The sequence below is a fragment of the Chlorocebus sabaeus genome, chromosome 7, assembly GCF_047675955.1.
Source record: "Chlorocebus sabaeus isolate Y175 chromosome 7, mChlSab1.0.hap1, whole genome shotgun sequence".
In the NCBI taxonomy this organism is placed as follows: Eukaryota; Metazoa; Chordata; class Mammalia; order Primates; family Cercopithecidae; genus Chlorocebus; species Chlorocebus sabaeus.
The window spans coordinates 31,494,007-31,516,383 of record NC_132910.1 but is presented as its reverse complement, the minus strand read 5'-3'; the positions used below and the strand labels follow the sequence as shown (position 1 = coordinate 31,516,383).

General features: G+C 39.2%; 1 pseudogene; it reads right to left on the bottom strand.

The window, feature by feature from the left end:
• Positions 1 to 20,766: 20,766 nt before the first annotated feature.
• Positions 20,767 to 21,647, bottom strand: LOC103235865 (small ribosomal subunit protein uS2 pseudogene; annotated as a pseudogene).
• Between the last annotated feature and the right edge of the window lie 730 nt (positions 21,648 to 22,377).

Below are 22,377 nucleotides of genomic sequence, written 5' to 3'. Positions count from 1 at the left end.
AGGAGATAACGGTGCTAAGAGTCATTTAGCAAGAAAGCATATGCAGGATCTCAGGAGGGAGGCTTGGGCAGGGGGTCTGCTTGCCTAGGACTGAGCTGAAGGAAAAGCAGGGAGCCCTTTCAGAAACCTGAAAGTTGAGGTTGCTTCTCTAAAAACACACAAAGACCAAAACCTCAACCCCCTAAGTTTAGGATTTCCCTCTGTCTTTGGTTTGTCACTTGTATCTCTTTTTATCTAGAAACCTAACTACTTCTGTAAAGGTCAACCTTTGTCATGTTTTTTTTTCTGAGGATCAAGATGAAGAGCACCTTCCTGTTTTAAATTTTGCGTAATTCTCGTTAGCCTAGTAATCTGGGGGCTAAGGGGAGGAATATTGTCAGGCTATCTTCAGTGCATCGTAAAAGGCAAAGGTCTTATTTCCATTCTTAGCTTTTCAGAGGGGATAAAGATGAACAAAGGAAAGCAAGGAAATTATTAAAATGGCAAAGGATGATTAAACACAAAATCCAGGATAGAGATTGCCTTTGAGGTTGTTCTTTTTCTTAGGCTAGGTGACAATTAACAAAGTGTTCAGTGTATTGTTTTTCTTTGTGCCATACACATATTTTACATTCCTTTTATCCTTTCACAATTTAATAAAGCAACAATAAAACTCAGGGTTTTGACAGTTTGTGGAATTTTGTGTTTAAGTTGACTCTAACTTAAGGTCTTCAATTTATATATATAATACATGTTTGTGTGTATTACCTACAAAATTACACTCTTTTTAGTATATGTTATAAATTATTTGGGACATATACTACCAATTTATTCATACCTTTTCTAAAATTAAAACTTTAGTGGGCCATTACATATATTTCTTTGCTAAATCTAGCAACCTTGGATATGTTGGCTCATGGTCACAATATAGCTGCTGTAATTCCAAGCATCAAACCATTGTTTTAAACATGAAGAAAGGAACAGGGGCAAAGAGCTGTGGTTTGCTTAATCAATGAAAGGAATACTCTCACTTTCGTTAGGCAGACCTGGATCACCTGACCACATATACATGCAAAAGAGTCTGGGAAAATTAGCCTTTAAAGTATAAAAAGATAGGGATAAGGGATTGGGGATGGTTGTTGGGATGCAATCAAGGGTGTCAGACAAAGAAAGTGAAGATCAAAGAAGAGTTCATGTTAACATCAAACAAGACTATAGCTTATCAAGTTTTGTCGTTGTTTTAAATAGAAGTTTTCTGTTTTCATTATAGTGATTAAAGGGATACTGTCTTGAGTTCAGCAGTTTCTTTGTGAATTTTATCAAACATTTCAAAATAAGGGCTTGGTCTTAATATGTTCAGAAGACAGCTGATGTAAAATTTATCTTATATTTAGATGAAATTAGTATTTGTATTAGTAGTATAATTAGAATGTACTTACAAATTTAAGTGAAACAAAGAAAATGACTCATGGTGTCACAAGGACTGGGATTTGAATTCCCATTCTACGACTCATTGGGTGTGTGACTTTGGGTATTTTATTTGTCTAAGTAATATTTCCCCATTTGTAAAATGGATTAATGTTGATGCCTTGGGGGGTTATCATGAGGTTTAGAAGTCATGATACACATAGAAGGTTTTAAAATATGGCAATTCTCAGAGACCCAAGAGGAAACAGATTTCAGCCCAAATGAATCATATTAAGAGATGAGTAGTCTCCCTGTATCTGTAGTTCTGCTTTCTGCAGTTGGAAAATAGGTGAGTACAGTATGATAAGATATTCTGAGAGTGAGAGAGAAAGGAAGACCACATTTTCATAACTTTTATTACAGTATGTGATGGTTAATACTGTCAACTTGATTGGATTGAAGGATACAAAATATTGATCCTGGGTGTGTCTGTGAGGGTGTTGTCAAAAGAAATTAACATTTGAGTCAGTGGGCTGGGGAAGGCAGATCCACCCTTAATCTGGTGGGCATAATCTAATCAGCTGCCAGCAAATATAAAGCAGGCAGGAAAAACGTGAAGAGGAGAGACTTTCTGAGCCTCCAAGCCTACATCTTTCTCCTGTGCTGGATACTTCCTGCCCTTGAACATCAGACTCCAAATTCTTCAGTTTTGGAACTTGAACTGGGGTCTCCTTGCTCCTCAGCTTGCAGACAGCCTTTTGTGGGACATGTGATTGTGTAAGTTAATACTTAATAAACCCGTGTGTGTGTGTGTGTGTGTGTGTGTGTGTGTGTGTGTATGAGGCAAGGAGTTTACTGACTCTATACATAATACCTTTGACCATATGTGGACAATGAACATAATGAAGGTGGTTGGTTGCTCCTAAGTTCAGTGGACAAAATGATGAAAGAAATGATGAACTCAGGGATTCTGTCTCCTGAGTTCAGAAGCAGATACTGAGTCTCAAATCTGCTAAGCTTGTACTAAGTGAGAGTCTTATCTCCTGTAGAGAAAGAGCTAAAATTGTGGAAAAACAGACACAAGCTCTTATCATGCGAGTGGCTGACCTGCAATGAAAGATGCATGCACAGCCTTGTCAGGTGTCTACTGTTAAAGTGAGGGCATTGATTGGAAAATAATGGGACCCCAGAACTTGGAATGGGGATGGGTGGGAGGACCCTGGTGAAGCTGGGGACACTGAGTTTATAAACTCTGATAAACCTTTTTGCCAGAAGAAACAGATTCCCTATCCACAGTAGTGGCAACATCCCCTCCCCAACCCAGGCAGCTATCAGCTTTTCCACCTTTGTCTGAGGAGATAAATCCTGTGCTGCCTGAGGCAACAGTGATGGCCTCCCCTGAGGCAGTTATCAGGCAAGATAATGTTGATTCTCCTCAGCAGCCCCTCCCAACTCTTTTGTTTGCTTCTAGACCTATAACTAGACTGAAGTCCCGGAGGGCCCCTAGAGGTGAGGTTGAGAGTGTGACCCATGAGGAGGGACACTATACTCGAAAAAGAACTGTTTGAGTTCTCTAATTTATATAAACAGAAATCTGGAGAACAGGCATGGATATTAAGGGTATGGGATGACAGTGGAAGAAACATAAAGTTGGATCAGGCTGAATTTATTGATTTGGCCCACTAAGTAAGGACTCTGCACTTAATATTACAGCTTGGGGAGTTAAAAAGGTTCAATAGTTTATTTGCTTGGTTAGCTGAAATACGGATTAAAAGATGGCCCACTGCTAGTGAGCTGGAAATGCCTAATCTCCATTGGTTTGACATAGAGGAAGGGATCCAAAGGCTTAGGGAGATTGGGATGATGGAGTGGGTTAGTCACTTTTGACCTACTCATCCCAGCTGGGAGGGTCCAGAAGGTATACCCTTGACCAATGCCTTGTGAAATAGATTTGTGAGGGCAGCACCTGCATCTTTGATGAGCCCAGTAATTGCTCTTCTTTATATGTCAGATCTGACAGTGGGAACCACAGTAACTCAACTACAAAATTTAAATACAATGGGAATAATTGGATCCCAAGGTGGCAGGGGCCAAGTTGTAGCACTCAATTGTCAAAGGCAAGGTGGGTATAGCTACTGTAATGGATGGCAGAGGCAAAGCAGCAATCAGAATAGTCTGACTCATGTAGAGCTCTGAGCTAATTAATCGCAGTGTTCCTAGAAGTGAAATTGATAGGAAGCCTACTGTGTTCCTATTTAATTTATACAAGCAGAAATCTTCTAAGTCGAGGGGACAAAAGACTAATTTGAATTATAAAAACAGAGAATTATGACCCCTCAGTCAATTTCAAGACTTGGGCCAGTTTACAGACCCAGAACTCCTTGAATGAAGGGGAGGCCAGGTATCCTTGAGGAAGGACCCCACTGCATTACCAACAGTTTATGCAGTGAATCTTTCTTCCATCCTTCCCCAAGGAGACCTCCAGCCTTTTACCAGCATAACTGTGCACTGGGGAAAGGGTAATGATCAGACATGTTAGGGACTATTGGACACTAGCTCTCAGCTGACGTTGATTCCAGGGGCCCCGAAATGTCATTGTGGTCCTCCAGTTAAAGTAGGAGCTTATGGAGGTCAGGTAATTAATGGAGTTTTAGCTCAGGTCTGACTTACAGTGAGTCCAATGGGTTTCCGGACTCATCCTGTGGTCATTTCCCCAGTGCCAGAATGCATAATTGGCATAGATATACTTAGCATCTGGCAGAACCCACACATTGGCTCCCTGACTGGTAGAGTGAGGGCAATTTTGTTAGGAAAGGCCAAATGGAATCCATTAGAGCTGCCTCTACCTAGAAAATTAGTAAACAAAAAAAAATATTGCAACCCTGGAAGGTTGTGGAGATTAGTGCCACCATCAAGGACTTGAAAGACACAGGGGTGATGATTCCCACCATATCCCCATTTGACCCTCCCATTTGGCCTGTGCAGAAGACAGATGGACCTTGGAGAATAACAGTAGATTGTTGTAATCTTAACCAAATGGTGACTCCAATTGTGGCTGCTGTACCAGATGTGGTTTCATTACTTGAGCAAATTAACACATCTCCTGATACCTGATATACAGCCATTGACCTGGTAAATGCCTTTTCTCCATTTCTGTCCATCAGGCTCACCAGAAGCAATTTGCCTTCAGCTGGCAAGGCCAACAATATACCTTTACTGTCCTACCTCAGGGGTGTATCAACTCTCCAGCTTTGTGTCACAATCTCATTTGGAGAGACCTTGATTGCTTTTCACTTCCACAGGATATCACACTGGTCCATTACATTGATGACATTATGGTGATTAGATTCAGTGAGCAAGAAGTAGCAAACACACTGAACTTAATGGTGTGACGTTTGTGTGCCAGAGGATAGGAAATAAATCCGACTAAAATTCAGGGAACTTTTACCTCTGTAAAATTTCTAGGGGTCCAGTGGTGCGGGCTCTGTTGAGATATTCCTTCTAAGGTGAAGGATAAGTTGGTGCATTTGGCCCCTCCTACAATCAAAAAGGGGCGCAATGCTTAATGGGTCTATTTGGATTTTTGAGGTAACACATTCCTCATTTGGGTGTGTTACTCCAGCCCACTTATTGAGTGACCCAAAAGGCTACCAGTTTTGAGTGAGGTCCAGAACAGGAGAAGGCTCTGCAACAGGTCCAGGCTGCTGTGCAAGCTGCTCTGCCATTTGAGCCACATGACCCAGCAGATCCAATAGTGCTTGAGGTGTCTGACAGATAGGGATGCTGTTTGGAGCCTTTGGCAGGCCCCTGTAGGTGAATCACAGTGGAGGCCTCTAGGATTTTGGAGCAATGCCCTGTCATCTTCTGGAGATAACTACTCTCCTTTTGAGAGATGGCTCTTGGCCTGTTACTGGGCCTTGGTGGAAACTGAATGTTTGACTATGGGTCATCAAGTCACCATGCAACTTGAACTGCCTTTCATGAAATGGGTGCTTTCTGACCCATCTAGCCACAAAGTGGGTTGTGCACAGCAGCATTCCATCATCAAATGGAAGTGGTATATATCTGATCAACCTCGAGTGGGTCCTGAAGACACAAGCAAGTTACATGAGGAAGTAGCTCAAATGCCCGTGGTCTCCACTCCTGCCATCCTGCCTTCTCTTCCCCAGCCTGCACCGATGGCCTCATGGAAAGTTCCTTATGAGCAGGTGACAGAGGAAGAGAAGACAAGGGCCTGGTTTACAGATGGTTCTGCACAATATGCAGGCACCACCCGAAGGTGGTCAACCGCAGCACTACGGCCCTTTCTAGGACATCCCTGAAGGACAGCGGATGAAGGGAAATCTTCCCAGTGGGCAGAACTTCGAGCAGCCCACCTGGCTGTGCACTTTGCATGAAAGGAAAAATGGCTAGATGTGCAATTACATACTGATTCATGGACTGTAGCCAATGGTTTCGCTGGATGGTCAGGGACTTGCAAGAAGCATGATTGGAAAACTGGTGATAAAGAAATTTGGGGAAGAGGTATGTGGAAGGACCTCTCTGAGTGGTCAAAAACCATGAAGATATTTGTATCCCTTGTAAGTGCTCAGCAACGAGTGACCCCAGCAGAGGAAGATTTTAATAACTGAGTGGATAGGATGACCTGTTCTGTGGACACCATTCAACCTTTTTCCCCAGCCACCCCTGTCATTGCCCTATCAGGCCCATGAAGAAAGTTTCCATGGTGGCAGGAATGGAGGTTATGCATGGGCTCAGCAACATGGACTTCCACTCACCAAGACTGACCTGACTGTGGGCACTGCTGAATGCCCAATTTGCCAGCAGCAGAGACCAACACTGAGCTCTCAATATGGCACCATTCCTCGGGGTGATCAGCCAGCTACCTGGTGGTAGGTTGATTATATTGTACCTCTTCCATCATGGAAAGAGCAGAGGTTTGTCCTCACAGGAATAGGCACTTAATCCGGATCTGGGTTTGCCTATACTGCATGCAATGCTTCTGCCAAGACTACCATCTGTGGACTAACGGAATGCCTTATCTGCCATCACAATATGCCATACAGCATTGCCTCTGACGAAGGCACTCACTTTACAACTAAAAAAGTGTCACAGTGGGCTCATGCTCATGGAATTCACTAGTCCTAGCATGTTACCCATCATCCTGAAGCAGCTGGATTGATAGAATGGTGTAATGGCCATTTGAAATCACAATTACAATGCCAACTAGGTGACAATACTTTGCAGGGCTAGGACAGAGTTCTCTAGAAGGCCATGTATGCTCTGAATCAGTGTCCAATATGTGGTTCTGCTACCCCCATAGCCAGGATTCACGGGTCCAGGAATCAAGGGGTGTAAGTGGAAGTGGCACCACTCACCATCACCCTAGTGATCCACTAGCAAAAGTTTTGCTTCCTGTTCCCATAACCTCATGTTCTGCTGACTTAGAGGTCTGAGTTCCGGAGGGAGGAACGCTGCCACCAGGAGACACAACAACAATTCCATTAAACTAGAAGTTAAGATTTCCATCTGGACACTTTGGGGTCCTCCTACCTTTAAGTCAGCAGAATAAGAAGGGAGTTACAGTGTTGGCTGGGGTTATTGACCCAGACTATCATGATGAAATCAGTCTACTACTCCACAACAGAGGTAAGGAAAGAATATGCATGGAATACAGGAGATCCATTAGGGTGTCTCTTAGTATTACCATGCCTTGTGTTTAAGGTCAGTGGGAAAGTACAACAGCCCAATCCAGGCAGAACTACAAATGGTCCAGACCCCTCAGGAATGAAGGTTTGGGTCACTCCACCAGGAGAAAAAACGTGACCTGCTGAGGTGCTTGCTAAAGGTAAAGGGAATACACAATGGGTAGTAGGAGAAGGTAGTCATAAATACTAGCTATGACCACTTGACCAGCTGCAGAAATGAGGACTGTAACTGTCATGAGTATTTCCTCCTTCTTTTGTTAAAAATATGTTTGTGCATGTATATACTTATACTTAGAAGGTATCTTCATTTTATTTCCTTTTCCTTTATCATGTGACATAAGAATAATTGACTTCATATCAGCATTTAAATATTGTTAACTTTATGTAATAGTATTTGGATGGGGGTATTGGTGCATTTCCAGTTGTACAAGACAGTTGTATTATTTTACGCATAACTGTGATCTTATTATTGTCTTTATTTGAAGATTATGTATGATCTCAGGAGATATATGTGGGTTTAAGTTGACAAGGGGTGGACTTGTGATGGTTAATACTGAGTGTCAGCCTGATTGGATTGAAGGATACAAAGTATTGATCCTGGGTGTGTCTGTGAGGGTGTTGCCAAAAGAGATTAACATTTGAGTCAGTGGGCTGGGGAAGGCAGATCCACCCTTAATCTGGTGGGCACAATCTAATCAGCTGCCAGAAAATATAAAGCAGGCAGAAAAATGTGAAAAGGAGAGACTGGCCCAGCCTCCCAGCCCACATCTTTCTCCCGTGCTGGATGCTTCCTGCCCTCTATCATCGGACTCCAAATTCTTCAGTTTTGGGACTTGGACTATCTCTCCTTCCTCCTCAGCTTGCAGACAGCCTATTGTGAGACCTTGTGATTGTGTAAGTTAATACTGAATAAATTCATATATATATGTATATGTATATGTGTGTGTATATATATATGGGAGTGCACAGTATACTGTTATACGTGTTCTATTTTATCTTAGTTATTGTTCATCTCTTGTGGTGCCTAATTTATAAATCAATTCTTTTCAGAGGTATGTACATATCAGCGAAAACATAGTATATACAGCATTTGGTATTATCTGTGATTTTAGGCATCCACCGGTGGTCTTGGAAATAATTGCCTCTTCCTCGGTAAGGGAGTACTACAAAGATGTGGACCAGGTGATGAGAACAAATGAGAGAGTGAGGGACACAAGAACTAGCATAACAAGAGGCTCTTAGAGAGGAATTAGTGTTTCTACAGTCTGCTAAGGACTGGAACCTTGGAAGAAGGGCCCAGTGAGAGATCTAGAGAAACAGCTACTGCCACAGAGGCAACAGTGTAGCAAGGAGAGAACAGGGAAGAAATAACTCATCTTTTCTCTTCTCGCATGCTCCGATTTCATGTTGATGCCTTCCAATGGCCTAACGCAACTGGAAACTAACTAACCAGCAAGGTTCTGGAGCATGCTAATGAATCTGCTTGGGTCAGCTGCTGGCAATATAGAGCCAGGAGAGAAGGAGAGAGACTGAATTTTGGAGAGACGTATGAAGAATAACCATCACACTACTATTATTATTCACAAATAGAATTATCTGAGAACTCTTTCTGAAAACATCTTTTTCATGTACAATTTCAACTGGAAGTAAAAACTTAATGGGCTTTGTAAACTTAAGCATCCAAGCTTTTAAAGAATCATTTCTCAGAGCCCTCTGGCTGGAACCTTCCTAGTAGCATTTACAAAGGGTTTCCAGAAATCTTGGGAGGCTTTGCAAGCCAAAATCTGGAAGAATTTGAGAGTATGCTTTTATTGACTTCCTTTGGGTATCCCCAGGTCTCTCATCATTTGGTGGTTTCCTGTGTCAGCACCAGTCTTGCTATGCCTGGTTAGTCACTTGCTGATTGTTTTCAAGGAAGCCAGCCAGGCTTCAACAAAGGGTGACTACCTCATAACAAATCAGCCGCACAGCAGTAAGAACTCCTACTAATGGCTTCCCTTGAATTCACAGACTGTGTAGATTTTAGATTGAAGTAACATTTTCTCTTTCCAACTTTGCCATCCTTATCTCTTCATCGTGAACCTGAGCTAACCCATAGACCAAATAATGGAAGAGGACAGTGGTGGAGAAGAATGCTGTCTTCCCTGAAGCCTTAGATTAAAATTATACTCAAGGCCAGTTGTCATGGTTCATGCCTGCAATCTCAGTGCTTTGGGAGACTGAGCTGGGAGGATAACTTGCAACCAAGAGCTCAGGATCAGGCTGGGCAACATAGCAATATTCTGTCTCTACAATAAGTAAGTAAGTAAGTAAATAAATAAATAAATAAATAAATAAAATTATCTGATTGTGGTGGCACGTGCCCATAGTCCCAGATACTTAGGAAGCTGAGGTTGGAGGATTGCATGAGCCTGGGAGTTCGAGACTGCAGTAAGTTAAAATTGTGCCACTGCACTCCAGCTTGGGCAAAAAAGCAAGACCCTAACTCTAAAAAAAAAAATTATAGCCAATATCAGAGTCTTGAGTATTCACTGTAAACAGCCCAAACAAAAGCCTGATTTCTAAATCTCCTGGAAACTAAGAATTTTGAAACTTGAGAGGACTGATATAAAGTTGGAAGTCACTGTTTTAATGGAGAGAGACAGAGTTAACTATAGGAAAACTGAAAATTAGGAATGGAAAGCAAAGATGAGTCTTGTAAGTAACATATGTAGCTAAACAATAAATACAAGTGAAATAGATTGACTTCTAGAATGGCAGTGTGGGAAACTCTGCTGAGCCACTCCTCAGTGAAACTGGTGAAAATTGTGTATAAAGAAACAACCATTTAAATGCTCTGGAAATGGTCCTAAGGGCAAATGGCAAATAAAGAGATATCTACTCAAGGAAATCTATGAACTGGCAAGAGAGGTGAGTCTGTGACATTTGAACTGAAACTACTACTTTCCTTGTCCCTCCCAGCTCAGTGAGGCAGAGACTCTACTCCAGACCGCTGCAGGTAAGAATATGACTCTCTATATTCCCCAGGTGTCAGCTACAGGGCTTTCTTTGCAATAGGACATAACTTGAGCTTTTTTGGTTCTGCCCTGGCTGCCGGTTGCTAAGGCTAAGTCTTAGGTGAATACAATTGGGAGGAGGAAGCTTCCTTCTCCCACGCAACCCTTTCTTGTAGAAAGGAAGTTCTACCTTGGGTGTGGTGCATTGAGAATGAAACAACCTTTGCAAAAATTATGACAGTGAGAGAAATGTAACCTAGCTGACACTGTCATGCTTCTAACTTAACAAGCTAACTGTGTTTACTCATTCCTGGGCATAGGTGGAGCTAATTGTGGAAGGAATTTAGTTTATAGTTTAACTTTGAAGAAAGGATAATATTCTCTCTAATAATCTGACTCCCTCTGGGGACAGAAACCACCTTTGTAAGACTAATGAAAGACCAAAAGCTTAGGATTATGAGTGGGGAATGAATTAAGCTAAGATGTAGATGTAGTTAAATGATAACCAGCCACAGTTCCGAAGGTGACAAGATTTGTAAGTTCTCTAATTGCTCTTATAGATAACAACAGTATTGTCAAAACTCAATATTGGTCTTTGACGTACTTTTCAGACTTTTGCATTTTGGCAGACCAGTTGATGCCACCTGGATCTGTGACTCATACCAGGGAACTGGCTTAACCAGTCCTGTGACCCCCTACCCTGAAACTGACTCAGCACATGAAGACCATTTTGGATACACCTATGATTTCATCCTGAACCAATCAGCAGGACTTAGTTCCTCACCCCCTGCCTACCAAATTATCCTTAGCTTCTGAGGTTTCAATACTTAAACTCTTTCTTTGCTGCAGTATCTGCTGTTTTCAGGGAATTGGCTTTTCTGGGCAGTGGGCAAGATGAACCCACTGGGCTGTTACAGGAATACTGGATCCCTGGGAGCCTTTTCCTTGGCCTTTGAAGTAAAGTTCCACACTATGAGTGGCAAGCTGAAAGACCTGCAAACTGCTGCTTCTCCACACTCCTCTCTCACCCCATCCACCAAGCATTCAGCTCTTAGAGCCATGGTGTCACTCAGAGAGAAGCTTGTCATTGTTTCTACCCCTAACTCCAGAGCTCTAGCTCAGAAATTTTGCCTAGAGAGAGAATCAGGCCACAAAACAGGCAACTCCTTATCTCTCCCCAAGGGAGCCTACTTTATTCCAAACAAAGTGTAGATAATTTTAAACTTAAGGGCACTCTGAAGAACAGTAGAAGTTGTGGCAAAAAGCAATTGAGAAGAAATTTGGGGACCAAATGAAAATGTAGCCTAGACTGTATGCCAGCTAGTTTGTAAGAGAGAACTGGGAAATAAGATAGCTGAGAGGAGCTCTCTTGGGGTTAATACAAATAGCAAACACTGATCTCAGAAACTTTCCCATATAAAGTGTCACAATATGGTTAGATTTATTTGTATATCTTTTTTTTTTTTTTTTTGAGATGGAGTCTTACTCTATCTCCCAGGTTGGAGTGCAATGGCGCAATCTCGGCTCACTGCAACCTCTGCCTCGTGAGTTCAAGCGATTCTCCTGCCTCAGCCTCCTGAGTAGCTGGGATTACAGGTGCCTGCCACCATGCCTAGCTAATTTTTGTATTTTTATTAGAGATGGGGTTTCACCATGCCGGCCAGGCTGGTCTTGAACACCTGACCTCAGGTGATCCACCCACCTTGACCCCCCAAAGTGCTGGGATTACAGACATAAGCCACCATGCCTGGCCAATTAGATTTATTTGTAAAGAAAAAATTATGTTCCAAGGCACTGTTGGAAACAATTAAGCAATAGGCCAGAAATTAGTAGAGTTTAACAGCTAGGTGTAATCAGGGAAAGGGTGGGAGAGAGTCTTACCAGTACCACTATCATCCCAGGATAATTGCTGGATACACTCAGAACTGTGCCTCCCTGAACAGAGAGTATCAGAGGCTTACAATGGTGTGTATGTTGAGAAGTGAGGGAACGGAAGCCGGGGAATAGACTTCAACTAAAATAACAAAGCCCTCACTAAACAAACAAACAAGAAAATAATAGCAGTAATTCTAGAGGGGGCGGCGTACCAGTTTCCAGAGTTGCTATGACATATCATCTAAAATGTTCAGTTTCTAACAACAAATTATGAACATGCAAAAGAATGGAAAAGTATGAATTGTATACTGGATGAAATACGTGCAACAGAAACTACTTATCAGAGTAAATTAAATCAAAAAGAAGAGATCATCAGACTTGATTTAAAAACATGCTCTAACTATATGTTGCCTGCAGGACAAACTTTATATTCAAAGACATAAATAGATTGAAAATAAAAGGATTTGAAAATATCAAAGACCAGGTGCAGTGGCTCATGCCTCTAATTCCAGCACTTTGGAGGTTGAGGTGGGCAGATCACTTGAGGTCGAGACTTTGAGACCAGCTTGACCAACACGGTGAAACCCCATCTGTACTAAAAGTACAAATATTAGGCAGACATGGTGGCATACACCTGCAGTCGCAGCTACTTAGGAAGCTGGGGCATGAGAATCGCTTGAACCTGGGAGGTGGAGGTTGCAGTGAGCCGCGATGGCGCCACTGCACTCCAAACTGAGTGACTGAGTGAGATCCTACCAAAAAAAAAAAAATTTCAGGCAAACAACAACCACAGGAAAGCTGGAGTGACTATAATAACTAAGTTAAACAGTTTTGCAGGATACAAAATCACTCTGCAAGAATAATTTGTATGTCTATACACTTACAATAAATAATATGAAAATAAGTAAACAGTTTCATTCATATTAGCATCAAAAAGAATAAAATACACAGGAAAATATTTAAGAAAGGAAGTGCAAAATTTACACCCTGAGTTACTACAAAATATTGTTAAAAGAAATTACAGAGGATTAAATAAGGGGAAAAACATACCATGGTCATGGATAGTAAAACTTAATATTGTTAAAATGGCAATATAGCCCATCTGATCTACAGATTCAACACAATTTTCATTGGAATCCCAGTTGACTTTGCTGACATTGATGGCTGACTCTAAACTTAATATGAAATTGCAAGGAACTCAGAATATCAAAACAAACCTGAAAAATCATAAATAAGGAGAGCTTATATATCTTGATTTCAAAACCTACTACAAAGCAATTGTAATAATGACAGAGTGATACTGGAATAAGACAAATATTTTTGTTTATTTGCGTAGGTGCCATAGCAGAATATCACAGACGGGATGGCTTAAGCAACAGAAATGTATTCTCTCACATTTCTTGAGGCTGAAAGTCCAACATCAAGGTGTCATCAGGGATGGTTTCTGGTATGAACTTTCTTCCTGGGTTGCAGATGGCTGCCTTTTCACTCTCTTCTCCTGTGTGAGCATGCACTTGTGGTGTTTCTTCCTCTTCTTATAAGGATACCTGTCCCAATGGGTTCGGATCCTACTTTTATGACCTCATTTAATCTTCATTACATTCTTAAAGGCTGTATCTCTAAATATAGATGGGCTAGGGCTTCAATACATGTATACGGGGGGCAGGAAACACAATTCAGTCTATAACACAACGCAACAGAATTGAGAATCCAGAATTAAACCCGTATGTCCATGGCCAACTCATTTTTTGAACAGGGTCCTAAACCACTAATAGGGAAAGAATAATCTCCACAAATTGTTCTGGGACAATTGGATATCCACAGGCAAAAGAATGAAACTAAACCCTTACCTCATACCATACACAAAAATTAACTCAAAATGGATCAAAGTTCTAAAAACTGAATGTTCTTAGAAAACAACATAGAGGTAAAATCTTCATGATTTTGGATTTTGTAAAGAATTCTATAATATGACATTCAAATAAAAAGTAACAAAAAACACTGAGAACTTGCAAATAATATATTTCATAAGAGTCTTATAGCTACAGTATAGAAAGAGCCCTTGCTACTCTATAATAAAAAAGATGCAATTAAAGAAAGAGCAAAATAATTTAAACAGACATTTCTCTAAAGAAGGTTTAAAAGTCACTAATAGGCACTTGAAAAGATGCTCAACATTATTAGTAATGAGGGAAATTCAAATCAAAACCACAATGAGGTACCATTTCACACATACTAGGTTGGTTATAATAAAAAGGACAGATAATAACAAGTATTGACAAGGATGTGGCAGTTCCTCAGAAGGTTAAGTTATCTTTTGATCCAGAAATTCTATCCTTAGATAACACATTCAAGGGAATTGAAAAGATATGTTCACACAAAAACTTGTATGCCCATGCTCATAGGATCACTATTCATAACTAAAAATTGGAAACAACCCAAATAGCCATCAACTGATGAGTGAATAAACAGAATATCCTATAAGTATACAATGGAATAATATTTACCCATAAAACCTAATGATATACCACCACATGCTGCGACAAGAATGAACCTTGAAAACATTATACTAAGGAAAATAAGCCAGATACAAACTGACAAATATTTTATAATTCTACTTGTATGAAGTACCTAGATTAGTCAAATTCATAGAGGCCAAAAGTAGAACAGTGGGTTGAGGAGGAAAGGAGAGTTATGGTTTACTGGGTACAGAGTTTCTGTTTGAAACAATGAAAAAGTTCTGGAGATGGCTAGTGGTGAAGGTTGCACAACAGTGTGAATATAGTTAATGCCACTGAACCGTACACTTAAGGAAAAGTGTTAAAATGGTAAATTTTATGTACATATATTGTATCACAACTGCGCACATTATAGGTGAGAGAATATTTTTTGATGGGGTAAAAAGACATAATAGATCTATAGTCTATCTAAAGTAGTGAAATACTTATTCTAAGTAGACTGTGCAAAACTAACATGCTATCTTATAAACCGTAGTGCATTTGCTTAAAAGCTATACAAAAAGATACAATAAAAAACAGTGGATAAACCTAAATCATGAGCTACCACTTCACAACACTAGAATGGTTGTAAGAAAAAAATAATAATAAGTGTTGGCAAAGATATGGTAGGTAGTTCCTCAAAAAGTTAAACACAAAGTTACCATATAATCCATAATACTAAAAATGCTTAACCTAAAATAGGAAAGAGAAAACAGAAGAACAGAAATGAGATACAGTGAACAGAAACAAATCATAAAATGGTAGCTCTAAATGCAAACATATCAATAATTATATTAAATGCAAATGTTCTAAACACACCAATAGAAAAGGCAGGGAAAAAAAAAACACTACAAAACAAATTTGTGCTGTCTACAAAATAGTATGTTCAAATATAATTTGATGTAGATCAATAGTAGAATGATAAAAATGAATACTTGAAAACATTAATCAATAGAGAGCTGCAGTGGCTATATTGATACCAATATAGACTTTATAGCCAAAAAAATACCAGGGATAAAAGGATCAGTATATAATGTGGAAAGAGTCAAATTATCAATAAGATAAAACCATCTTCAATCAGTTTGCACCTAGTAATAGTACATTAACTTACACAAAACCAAAATGGACGGAAGTTAAAAGGTAAATAGACTAATTTACAATTATAATTGAAGACTAAAACACTATTTTCTCAGTAACAGAATAACTAGTAGGCCAAAAAACCAAGCAGGATATAGAAAAAAAAGTATCACTATTGAGCAACTGGATCTAATTGGCATTTGTAGAACACTCCCCCAAACAACAGCAAAATATACATTTTTCCACATGTATATGGAACATTTACCAAGATACAGCATGTCCTGGAACAGAAAAAAAATTAAGAAATTTAAAATATTTGAAATATATGAAGATATTCTCTGACCACAGTGGTTATTAAACAAGAAACAAATATCAGAAAACTAACAGGAAAATCTCTAGACCCTTGGAAGTTAGATAACACACATTGAAATAACCCATGTATCAAAGCAGAAATCTTGAGAGAAATTAGAAAATATTTTGAAATGAAGAAAAATGAAAATACATAAATTGTTTTTGATGCAGCTAAGTCAGTGTTTGGGTCAAAATTTATAACAAGATACATATATCAGAAAAGAAGAGGTCAGGTGCAGTGGCTCATGCCTACAATCTGAGCACTTTGGGAGGCCAAACTGGGCCGATGGCTAGAGTTCAGAAGTTCGAGATCAGTCTTGGCAACATGACTAAACCCCATCTCAAGAAATATACAAAATTAGCTGCACATGGTTTTGTGTGCCTGTATTCCCAGCTACTTGGGGGCCAGGGCAGGAGGATTGCTTGAGCTTGGGAGACGGAGGGTGCAGTGAGCCCTGTTTGTGCCGCACTCCAGCCTGGGTGACAAAGTGAGACTCTCTGAAAGAAAGAGAGAGAAAGAAGGACAGAGAGAGAGAGAGAAAGAGGAGAAAAAAGGACATTCTCAAAAAAAAAAAAAAAAATCTAATCTCCCACCTTAAACTAGAAACAAGAAAAAAAACCACAAAACAGAAAGAAAGAAATAGTAAAAATAACCACATGAATTCAATGAATAAAAAGCAGAAACACAATAATCAATGAAAACACAAGCTGATTCCTTTAAAAGATTGATATAATTTAGAAAGCTCTAGCAAGATTTACAAAGAAAAAAGAGATAAGACACAAATTTCCAATATCAGGAATAAAAGAAGAGACATCATGACTGACTTTGCAGGCTTTAAGAGGATACTAAGTTAATACTATGATAAATGCAACAAATCTGACAAATTATGGAAAATCAAATTCCTTGAAAAATCTCAAATTCCCAATACTTACCCAAGATGAAATACATAGCTGAGCAGTGCTACAGCTATTAAAAACTTGAACTCAAAGTTAAACAAAAAAAATCTTTCTGAAAAAGAAATCTTTATGCTTAGGTGTCTTAACTGTTAAATTTCACTAAATGTTTAAAGGAGATATAACACTAATGCTAGTTAAATTCTACTAAATTTTTAAAGGAGATATAACACGAATGCTAGTTAAATTCTACTAAATGTTTAAAGGAGATATAACACTAATGCCACATATTTTCTTCCAGAAAATGGAAGAAAGGAGATGTTTCATAATTTATTTTATGAAGCCAGGAATAAAATTCAAACAAACATGATACAGGAAAAAAATTCCAAAGACCAATATATTCCTCATGAACATAGACACAAAATCCCTGGTAAAATATTAGTAAATTGGACACAGCATTATATAAAAGGAAAATAGGAAAACAGCACTAATGAAAAATGCAATTTACTCAAATAATGCAAGGTTGGTTCAATAATTGAAAAGTAATCTGTGTAACTCATCATATTGACAATCTAAAGAAGAAAAGCCCACATTATATCAAGTGATCCTGAAATAGCATTTGGCAATAATTGATGTACATTTGATACAGAAATAGACATATAATTTTTTTCAGACAGTCTTGCTCTGTTACCCAGGCTGGAGTGCAGTGGTGTGACTACAACTCACTGCAGCCTCCACCTCCCAGGCTCAAGTGATCTCCCACATCAGCCTCCTGAGTAGGTGGAACTACAAGTGTGTGCCACCATGCCTGTTTTTTATTTTATGTTTTGTAGTGATAGGGTCTCACTATGTTGCCAGGGCTGGTCTTGAACAGCTCAGCTCAAGCCATCCTCTTGCTTCAGCCTCCCAAAGTGCTTGGATTATAGGCATGAGCTACTGCACTGGTTTATATTTTTAAAAAGTTGTATTGTTTACATGTATGCAATGCAACATAATGCTTTAATATATGTATACATTTGGAATAATTAAATCAAGATACTTAGCATGTACATCACCTAAAATACTTGTTTTTTGTGGTGAGAATATTTAAAATCTACTCTCTTAGCAATTCTCAAGTACACTATTATTAACTATAGTTACCATTCTATACAATAGATCTTCAGAACTTCTTTCTGCTGTCTAACTGCAACTTTAAACCTTTTGGCCAGCATCTTCCTATACTCTCTCTGTCCCCAGCCAGCCCCTAGTAACTACCATTCTACTTTCTACATCTTTTAATTCAACTTTTAAAGATTCCACATATAAGTGAGATCATACAGTATTTGTCTTTCTGTGCTGGTCTAATTTTACTTAGAATAATGTCTTCGAGTTCCATTCATGTTGTTGCAAATCACAGAATTTTCTTCTTTTTTAAGGCTGAATAGTATTCCATTGTGCATATGTACCACATTTTATTTATTCATCTGCTGATGCACACTTAAGTTTATTCCGTGTCTTGGCTATTGTGAATAATGCTGCAATAAACACGAGAGTGCAGATATCTCTTCCACACACTGATTTCATTTCGTTTGGATATATACCCAGAAGTGGAATTGCTGGATCATATGGTAGTTCTATTTTTAATTTTTTGAAAAACCTCCATATTGTTTTCCATAATTGCTATACTAATTTACATTCTCACCAGCAATGTACAAGAATTCCTTTTTCTCTGCATCTTCACCAACATCTTCTATCTTTTTTTAAACATAAGAGGCATTATAATAGATGTGAAGTGATATATCATTGTGACTTTAATTTGCATTTTTCCTGGTGATTAGTTTCATAAACCTATGTCGGCCTGTTAGCCCTTTGAATGTCTTTTGAGAAATGTCTATTTGGGTCCTTTGCCCATTTAAAAATCACGTTATTTGTTTTCTTGTTATTGAGTTGTTTGAGTTCCTTACATATTTTGGATATTATCCTCTCATTAGACATATAGTTTGCAAGTATCTTATCTTGTTTCATAGGTTGTCTTTTAACTCTGTTAGTTGTTTTCTTTGCTGTACAGACCCTCTTTAGTTTGATAAAATCCAGTTTGTCTATTTTTGTTTTTATTGTCAGTGACTTTGGGGTCGTGTTCAAGAAGTCTTTGCCAAGACCCATGTCAAGAAGCTTTTTCCTCTATGTTTTATTCTAGTAGTTTTGTAATTTCAGGTGATGTATGTATATGGGATGATATAAGGGTCTAATTTTATTATTCTGCATATGGTCTGTATCCCATTCTTGATAAAGAATTTCAGGCTGGGTGCAGTGGCTCACGTCTGTAATCCCAACACTTTGGGAGGCTGAGGCGGGCAGATCACGAGGTCGAGAGATAGAGACCATTCTGGCCAACATGGTGAAACCCTGTCTCTACTAAAAATACAATAATTAGCTGGGCGGGGTGGCACACACTTGTAGTCCCAGCTACTTGGGAGGCTGAGGCAAGAGAATCGCTTGAACCCAGGAGGTGAAGATTGCAGTGAGCAGAGATCATGCCACTGCACTCCAGGAAAAAAAAAAAAAAAAAAAGAATTTCAGCAAGCTAGGAATAGAGGGTGACTTCTTCAATCTGACAAAGAATTTCTACCATAATCTATGCTAACATTTTATTTACTGGTAATAGAATGAAAGCTTCTCTCCTAAAAAAGTTTTTCTCCTAAAAAAGGCAAGAATCCCGGCCGGGCGCGGTGGCTCAAGCCTGTAATCCCAGCACTTTGGGAGGCCGAGACGGGCCGATCACGAGGTCAGGAGATCGAGACCATTCTGGCTAACACGGTGAAACCCCGTCTCTACTAAAAAATACAAAAAAACTAGCCCGGCGAGGTGGCGGACGCCTGTAGTCCCAGCTACTCGGGAGGCTGAGGCAGGAGAATGGCGTAAACCCGGGAGGCGGAGCTTGCAGTGAGCTGAGATCCGGCCACTGCACTTCAGCCTGTGCGACAGAGGGAGACTCCATCTTAAAAAAAAAAAAAAAAAAAAAAAAAAAAAAAAAAAAAAAAAAGGCAAGAATGCTCATTCTCACCAAAATTACTGAACATCATCCTGGAAAACCTAGCCATTGCAATAAATCAAGAAAAACAATAAAAGATGTATGAGATGAGAAGGAAGGAAGAAATTGTCCTTATTTGTATATGACATGATTTCCAACATAAAAATTCCCGGGAATTTATTTTTTAAATCCAAGGATGAATATGTAAGTTAAGCAGGGTAACAGAACACAGAACACAGACCTTGTTGTTTACAAGGTCAAAACTCAAAACAATCATTATTATGCACACCAGCAATGAACAATTTGATAACACAATGTTTTTTAAAAAATTACAAAACTCCCTACAGAGAAGAAATAGGTAGTAATAAACCTAACCAAACTGCAATATCTGTGTGCTGAAAACTACAAAATACTGATAAAGGAAATCAAAGAAAATCTGAATAATGGAAAGTTGTTAATTCTGGTAAACTTATAATTTTATGCAATATTCTAACGAAATTTTTGTGAGTTTCTTTGTAGATGTAGACAAACTGATTCTAAAATTTATCTAGAGAGCCAAATAAATAAAAATGACTAAAGCAGTCTTAAAAATTAGAGAATTAATAGCACCTGACTTTTAGATATACCAAAAAACTACAGTAATCAAGAAAATGGGTATTAGCAAAGAAACAGACTCATAAGTCAGTCTAGAGTAGTCTTGGAACAGGATAGCCAATCCAGAAATAAACCAGTAGAGGTATAACTATTTGATTTTTGGCAAACTTGCAAAATAAGTAAATAGAGAAAGAATAGGTTTGGTTTCTTTGAAAAAATAAATGATGTTGGAACAATTGAACATCCACATGCAAACAAAGCATAACAAAAGGAAAAGTTAAACTGTACACTTATATCTTTTTTCTTTTTTTAGAAACTGATTTTTATTTTTCATCAATCTTATTTCCAGGTTGCTTAAGGATCTGTGCAAGAACAGCTTAAGACCATTCGGTGGTTGCTCCTACCCATTCAGTGGCCTGAGTGGTGGGAGCTGCGGATCAGTCTTCTGTGGTAGGCTGAGTGCTCCAGTCTTCAGCAGCGAACTGCTGAATAGGCACAGAGGGCACCTGCACATCTTTAGACCAGTCTGCAATATCAGACTGAGTAGCAGTGAACTCAGGAGCTGGAGCAGTCCATTCACATGGAAAATCCTCCTTGGTCACAGCTTTTTCAGCAGCAGCCTGCTCTTCTTTTTCAATCTCTTCAGAATTTCTGTAGAAGTAGAGATCAGGCATGATGGGATGGGTGTGTATGGGAATTGGTGCCACGCATGGGCAGAACTTCCCAGACCGGTATCTATCACATCAAACCCACTGAGTGAGCTCCCTTGTTGTTGCATGGAATGGCAATGTCCACATAGTGCAGAGGAGTATCTGTGTTACATAGAGCAATTGTAGGTAGGTTAACATAAGATGCCTCTGTGAGAGGCTGGTGATCAGCCCTGGGCTCAGTAACCACAGGAAGCCGTGGCTCCCGGAAGGCTGCCTGGATCTGGTTAGTGAAGGTTCCAGGAGTGAAGCAGCCAGCAATTGGAGTGGCTCCAGTGGCAGCAGCAAACTTCAGCACGGCCCTCTGGCCGGTATTCCTAGAGGATATAACACTGACATCAGCAGGGTTTTCAACAGCAACAATGGCACCAGCTGCCAGCAGAAGTCTCCCAGGTCCTCTTCAGATTTACGATGTAGATGGTATCACTTTTCCTTTTACAGATGTACCGTTCCATTTGGAAGTCAAGATTGGCGCCAACTAAGTGGGTTCCTGCTGCAAGGAACTTAAGAACATTCTCCTTCATTTGCAGAACATCAAGGGCTCCAGACATTGTGAAAGTTTCCCTTTAAGTTATGACGGCAATCCACAACTAGGCTGTATGGACCCTCCTGTAGGTAGCGTGGAAAGGCTGTATCACTATTAATGCAAAGTAGATCATAGTTCTAAATGTAAAACCTAAAACTATAAAGCTTTTAGAAGAACACATGAGTTGGAGTTAGGCAAGATATCAAAGAGTTATCAGACAGATATCAAAAACGCTATTCTTTTATAAAATGATAAATTGGATTTTAATAAAAATTTAAACTTTTTGCTCTCAGAAGGACACTGTTAAGAAAATGAAAAGATAAGCTATGTACTAGGATAAAATATTTTCAATATATATCCAACAAAGGACTTCTGTCCAAAATAGAAAAAAAACTCTCAAAACTCAACAGTAAGAAAATAAAAAGCTCAATTAAAATATAGGTAAATGATTTGAGCAGATACTCAACAATGAGGATATATGGATACAAATAACCCCATAAAATGATATATAATATATTACTATAGATATGAAAATTAAAACCACACAATTTTCAATATTAGAATAGTTACATTTAAAAATATTGAAAATACCTATTGCTGATGATGATGCAGAGAAATTGTAACTCTCATACATTCTTTATGGGAGTTACACGGACCTTGAAACTGAACAAAATTGTCCCCTATGTACTTCAAAATTAATTAGAACTGGTGACTCTTTATCCTTTCCAATTTTTCCCTTTGGGAATGAAAAACTT